We start from the raw sequence: 6,837 nt of genomic DNA, 5'->3' as shown, positions 1-6,837 counted from the left end.
ATATTATATTATATTTTTTGAGACAGAGTCTCACTCTTGTCACCCAGGCTGGAGTGCAGTGGCACAATCTCGGCTCACTGCAGTCTCTGCCTCCAGGATTCAAGCGATCCTCCTTCCTCAGCCTCCTAAGTAGCTGAGATTACAGGCACCTGCCACCACCCCTAGCTAATTTTTGTATTTTTAGTAGAGACAAGGTTTCACCACGTTGGCCAGGCTGGTCTTGAACTCCTGGCCTCAAGTGATCTGTAGGCCTTGACCCCACCCCCGCTGCCGCCCAAAGTGCTGGAATTACAGTCATGAGCCACTGTGCCCAGCCTGGGTTTGCTATTAAAGGCAGTTTGGCTCTCAGTGCACCCCTTTCCCACGTGATGCCTTCTGACATGTTATGACATGAGGCCCTCTCCAGAGGCCAAGCAGATGCAGTCCCTTGACCTAGGACTTCCCAGCCTCCAGAATTGTAAGAAATAAATTCTTTTCTTTACAATTTACCCAGTCTCAAGTGTTCAGTTATAGCAATAGGAAACAGATGAAGACACTGTTTTCCACAGTGACTGGACAATTTTACATTCCCTCCAACTGCACAAGGGTTTCAATTTCTTCACATTCTTGTCCACACTTGTTATTTTCTGTTTTTGTTTTACAGTAGCCATTCTGATGGGGGTAAGGTGATATCTCATTGTGTGGCTTAAAAAAAAAAACATTACTTTTACTGGAAACAAATAATGTGCCTCAAGATGTTGGCAACGAGTCATGATATAGACCTATATTTCATACAGTGTGTTTCTCCCTTTAATCACATTCCAGCAGGAGGTAGAATACCTCCTTGGCTACGAGGAGCAGAAGTATTTGATGGGTTGTGTAAGTTCGTCTCCTCATACTTGTACACACACCAAGCATTTCGCCTCCAAAGCATCATATTCAGAAAGACAAAAATCACAGATACATTTAGGAATCCCATGCTGGTCACAGAGCCAAGATAACACATCATCATGATTTCTTACAAGCAGAAGTTCCTGAACAATATTTTGACCAGTAGTTATTTTAATATCTTCAAGAGCTTTTGCCCAAGCAAGCTTTTGAAGTGCTCACCAATCGCAAAAGATGGCAACAAGAGTAATGACAAAGCCAATCATGGGAAGTTTATGACTACCCTGATATAGGTTCCTGTAACCAACATAAAGCAGGACAGCAATGCAGTACAGGAAGACAGAGACTGCAAATGCAACAGAATTGTGCAAAAGAACAGTCATCTCCTAGGAGGACTTGACTTTCCAATTTATATCATACACATTAATACCTGGAGGTGACTGAAATGATGCCTGATTTAACCTGAATGGATAATCAGAAGTAGCTGTAATAGATTCATCAGTAACTGTAGGAGGACAATTCACTTGAATTTCTGTTTGCGCTTAAAAACCTCCACAGGTGGCAAAAGAGAAGATGGAAGCCATCTACTCCAGGCCCTTGAGGAAACTGAGCGGCTCCCTGAGTAGGGTAGAGGTCGATCCGGAAGGCAACATCCTCTAAAGGAAGGAAGGAGAGTCAGGATGGTGGGGGCCTCACTACGGTTTTGATTTGCGTTTCCCTAATGATTAAGTGATGTTGAACATCTTCCCAAGTGCTTATTGGCCGCTTGTTTATTTTCTTTGGAGAAATCTCTATTCAAGTCCTTTGCCCATTTTTGAATCAGGATTGACTTTTTGTGGTCTAGTTGTAGTTCTTTATACACTGTGGTTATTGATTCCTTATCAGATCTATGATTTGAAAATATTTTCTCCCATTCTATAGGTTGCTTTTTTCACTCGTTGATTATCCTCTTTGACACACCCATGGAGAAGATTTTAAAGGGCAGGTAGAAGTCAGACAGTTTGAGCAGCAGCGTAGTGAAGAGAAGGCCTTTCAATAGAAGGAGATAGCCTGTGCAAACATACAGAGGAGAGAGCCGCAACACGTAGGTAGTTGGGTCTTGCTAGTACACTGGTGAGGGGTAGGAGGTGGGGACAGGTGAGACTGGAGGAACCACATGACAGAGGACGGTCCTAGGTCTGCGAAGTAGCTGGACGTCGTTCTAAGGTGGCACTACTCAAAGAGTGGTCTGAGGACCCTGGCCCAGCACCCCCTACTAGGAGTTTGTTAAAAATGCAAATTCCGGCTGGGATCCTGGCTCATGCCTGTAATCCCAGCACGTTGCGGGGCTGAGGCGGGAGGATTGCTTGAGTCTAGGAGTTTGAGACCAGCCTGGGCAACATAGTGAGACCCCATCTCAATAAAAAAGAATAATTAAAAAAATGCAAATTCATGGAGGCCCAGTTTTGGCCTGCTGAATCAGAATCTCTGGGGGTGGGGCCGGGGGATCCGGGTTTTAACCAGCCCCCAGGATTATTCTGAGGTTCAGTAGAGTTTAAGGGAAGTGGAGGAACCGCCGAGGGGTCGGCTAAGGTTTTGGAAACATCCTTGGTGAGAAAGACGGCCCGGGTTGTTCTTCAGGCAGGGCACCCTGGGCTTGGCTGCGTCCCCATCCTCTTCCAGCCGCCCCGTCCCCGCCTGAGTTCTGGCCGCCGTCCGACCCCTCGGGGCCCGCCCTGCGCCCTAGCCTCCTCCCCGCCGTGGGGTCCGGGGTCAGGGGCGCGCGGCTGCAGCCAGGCCCACATTCCTGTTACTTCCCGCCATTGTCCTGGGTTCCTGTGGCCGCGTCTCCACACTCGCTCCCGGCCGCCCCACAGTCCCGGGGAGTGATGACTCATTTCCTTTCCCCCGCTGACATCATCGTGTCCCCAGCGTGGCCCGGCCAGGGCGGCGGCCTGCGCACTCCCAGGTCTCCTCCCAGCCCCTCTCGGCGCGCGGGCGCAGGCGCGGCGCGGCCCTTCTCGGCCGGCAGGGGGCGCCGGAGCCCGCCGGGGCCTCCCGGGCCGCCCCCGCCACGGCCTGGGCCGGCGAAGAGGGAGGGACAGAGAGCGGTCGCGGTCCCGCTCGCCCGCTGAGGGCCTGGCTGGGAGTCAGAGCTCTCACGGTCACGGATAGGGAAGCTGAGTCCCGAGCCTTGACCAAGGCAGCACAGCCCACCCTGGGAAGTAGGAGACTGGAATTCAGGACGCTCGGCCCCAGGCCCGTGGTTTCCCACAGACCTGCACGTGTTAATCCTCCCACACCCCATGGTATGTATTTTCAGCACAAAGTCTGCAGAAATATTCCCCCGATTTCCATCACTTGTAGGCCCTGAAACGTGGTCGCCCCTGGAATCAGCAGGAGCCGGGGGCCACTTGGGCTTCACCTGGGAAGCACGTGGAGCCTGCATTTATTGGGCGGCGCTGCCCCCGGCTGACCTGGCTGTGTCGGGAGGTGCCCCTCACCCTCGCATCCACTCCGGCTTCCCAGCACCCACTGCTGGTCCTCAGGACCCGACCCTGTCCCCTCTGCCTTCCCTGTCAGGTTTCAGGGAGGCAAAGGAACTCACTTAGCCTGAAAATGTCAGATATTTCATAAGACCTAGAGCCACCTAAGAGTGCGTCCCTTTAAGACACATGGAAGAAGTCATGCAAGGCCACACGGTGAGCTAGAGCTGAAATCATACCTGTCCTGCCTTAGACCTGTCACCTCCCATGCTGCCCAGATAATGAATGCAAAATGCTCCACCCAGTGTCTGACAGCAGTCAATGAATGCTAGTCATTGTCATTAGGAAGCTAGTTGCCTAACTTCTCAGGGCCTCAGGCTTCCTCATCTGTAAAAAGGACACAGTAGTACAATACCTTATTGTGAGGATTAAATGAGCTCATGCATGGAAGGTACTTACAGCAGTGGTGTCCAGTAAGCATGCAACAGTCCACCAGCGCTTGGGCTCCATGAAAGGGGGGTTCTGTTGTCTGTTTCTTGTTTGTTTGTTTTGTTTTGTTTAGACAGGGTCTTACTCTGTCACCCAGGCTGGAGTGCAGTGGTGCGATCATGGCTCACTGCAGCCTTGACCTCCCCAGGTTCAAGAGATCCTCCCATCTCAGCCTCCCAAGTAGCTGGTACTACAGGCAAGTGCTACCATGCCTGGCTAATGTTTATATTTTCTGTAGAGACAGGGTTTCACCATGTTGAAACCTGACCAGACTATGTCAGGCTGGTCTCACACTCCTGGTCTCAAGCCATCCACCCGCCTCAGCTTCCCAAAGTGTTGGGATTACAGGCGTGAGCCACCGCGCCCGGCCTCTGTTGTTGTCTTTTCTTCTTTAATTGACAAATAAAATCTCATGTATTTATAATATACAACATGATGCTTTGATATATGTATACACTATGTGTGTCACTGGAATGGCTAAGTCAAATTAATTAACATATGCATTACTCGGCATACGTGTATGTGTGTTGTTGTCTTTGTGTACTACTATACCTTTAGCACCTAAAACAGTGTCTGGCACAAAGTAAGAACCCAGTAAGTGGAAAGAAGGAAGGAAGGGAGGGAGGGAGGGACAGAGGGAGGAAGGAAAGAAGGAAGGAAGGAAGGAAGAAGGAAGGAAGGAAAGAAGGAAGGAAGGAAGGAAGGAAGGAAAGAAGGAAACCAACCAACCTATTATTACTGCCTCAGCTGATTTTCCTCTAGGACTTAGGCCTGTCAGAGCAGCCCTGGTGGACCGTAAGGGAAGATTCCTGAGGGTCTGTTTGCTTGAGGGCTAGAGGGCTTCCTGGGAAGCAGTCATCCTGGGGAAAGAGAGTTGAAGAGCATAAGAGCGTTTCAAGGACAGGGCAAGGAGAAAAGAGGGATTTGGGGTAGAGCCTCCTCAGTGTTCACAGGAGCACTGTGGAAAGCAGTGGACGATTTCAGGAACATGCCAGAACAAGCATCATCACAGTCAATCAGTGGTAGCTTCAGGACAATCTGGTGGCCTCACACCTGCTTTGGACACTGATAATTTGGTTGCTTTGGTTATTGGTTTTGCTTTTATTTTTAAAATTTTTATTTACTTATTTAGTTTTTTGAGATGGAGTCTCGCTTTGTCGCCCAGGCTGGAGTGCAGTGGTGCGATCTTGACTCACTGCAACCTCTGCCTCCTGGGTTCAAGTGATTCTCCTGCCTCAGGCTCCTGAGTAACTAGAATTATAGGCACCTGCCACCATGCCCAGCTGGATTTTGGTTTTGTTTTTAAATCAGCATTAGCTGTGAGTGGTTGAGTCCTGGGGAGCATCCCTCAGAAGGCCGTGAGACACCTGCTGGGCCTTCCCAGGAAGGTCTGCAGGAACTGCTGGCACAGAGCCAGAGAAGCCAGTTACTGTGAGGTGGGGGGGTCTCCCTATGTTGCCCAGGCTGGTCTTGAACTCCAGGCCTCAAGCAATCCTCCCGCCTCAGCCTCGCACAGTGCTGGGATCGCCTCCTTGTCGTTCCTCACCATGCCCTGCTCACTCCACCTTAGCACCTTTGCTGTTCCCTCCATCTGTAATCTCTCAGAAACAGTCAAGACTCACTTCCTCACTTTTTCAGATTTTATCTCAAGTGTCACCTACTCAGTGGGGCCCTCCCCACCCCACCCCATTGAACTCAGAAGCCCTCACACCTCCTGACAGCCTGTCTGCCTTCTTTGACTTGTTTCCTTCCACAGCACATGGTATGCAGACCCCACCACTCCCTACTGCCTCACAACCAGTCAGATTCATATATTTGCTTTGTTTGCTGGACCCCTGAGTAGGCCGCCTTTGCATTTCTTTTCCTTTTTTTTTTTTTTTCTTTTAGACGGCGTCTTGCTCTGTCACCCAGGCTAGTGTGCAGTGGTGCAATCTCGGCTCACTGCAACCTCCGCCTCTTGGGTTCAAGCAATTCTCCTGCCTCAGCCTCCTGAATAGCTGGGATTACAGGCACCTGCCACCACCCCTGGCTAATTTTTCTATATTTAGTAGAGATGGGGTTTCACCATGTTGGTCAGGCTGGTCTCGAACTCCTGACCTCATGATTTGCCCACCTCGACCTCCCAAAGTGCTAGGATTACAGGCGTGAGCCACCATGTCCAGCCTGCCTTTGCATTTCATAAGCGAGACTCAAAGAAGGTGACGCCTGGAGAAATCCCCTTAGCCTCCTCTACCAGGATGGTTTTGGATTCCTCTCCAGCCGGCAGTTGGAACATAGTAGCCTGTGTTGTCTAAAATCATGAGGTCATCCCCAGGTGCCTTCTCTTTGGTTCTTGACTTGCCCCCTATTCTTCATACTCACCTCCCGAATAATGTCCACATAGTTATAAGATGAGGGGAGGGAGCCAGCTGGCTGTTCCCTCTGCCAGGAGCATCCTGCCTCCTTAAACTGCCTGGTCAGCACCTGCTTAAGGCCCCTGATCCTGCATCACCTTCTCTGAGAAGCTTTCCCTGACTACTCCCTTGCCCTGCCCTGTCCACCAGCCAGCCTGATCTGACCACATTACTCCCAGGATGGATGCATGTCAGGGCCCCCTTCCCTCTAGGTTGGACTGATTTGCTCTGGGTCAGCTTCCCCCGCCAGACCGTGGGCTTTGTGAGGGCAGAGGCTGTGAGTTACTTCTCTTTGAGTACCTAGGGCTTGGCTGATGTGGTGCTCAATAAATGAGTTCTGAAAGTGTAAATAAAAGAATGAATGAATTGGGCTGGGCATGGTGCCTCACGCCTGTAATCCCACTTAAGGAGGCTGAGGCTGGAGGATCACTTGAGCCCAAGTGTTCAAGACCAGCCTGGACGACGTGGTGAAACCCCAACTCTACAAAAAGTACATAGATTAGCAGGGCATAGTGGTGTGTGTCTGTAGTCCTAGCTACTCGGGAGGCTGAGGTGAGAGGATCAGTCTGAGCCCGGGAGGCTGAGGCTTCAGTGAGCAGACATCACACCATTGTACTCCCGCT

At 50.7% G+C, this 6,837-nt stretch overlaps 1 pseudogene; it reads right to left on the bottom strand.

Annotated features, from left to right (window-relative positions):
* Positions 1-654: 654 nt before the first annotated feature.
* On the bottom strand, positions 655-2,784 carry LOC115831509 (annotated as a pseudogene).
* Between the last annotated feature and the right edge of the window lie 4,053 nt (positions 2,785-6,837).

This window comes from Nomascus leucogenys, chromosome 19 (genome assembly GCF_006542625.1).
Source record: "Nomascus leucogenys isolate Asia chromosome 19, Asia_NLE_v1, whole genome shotgun sequence".
Lineage (NCBI taxonomy): Eukaryota > Metazoa > Chordata > Mammalia > Primates > Hylobatidae > Nomascus > Nomascus leucogenys.
Note: the sequence above shows the minus strand (reverse complement) of the source record. Positions and strands in the feature narration are given on the sequence as shown.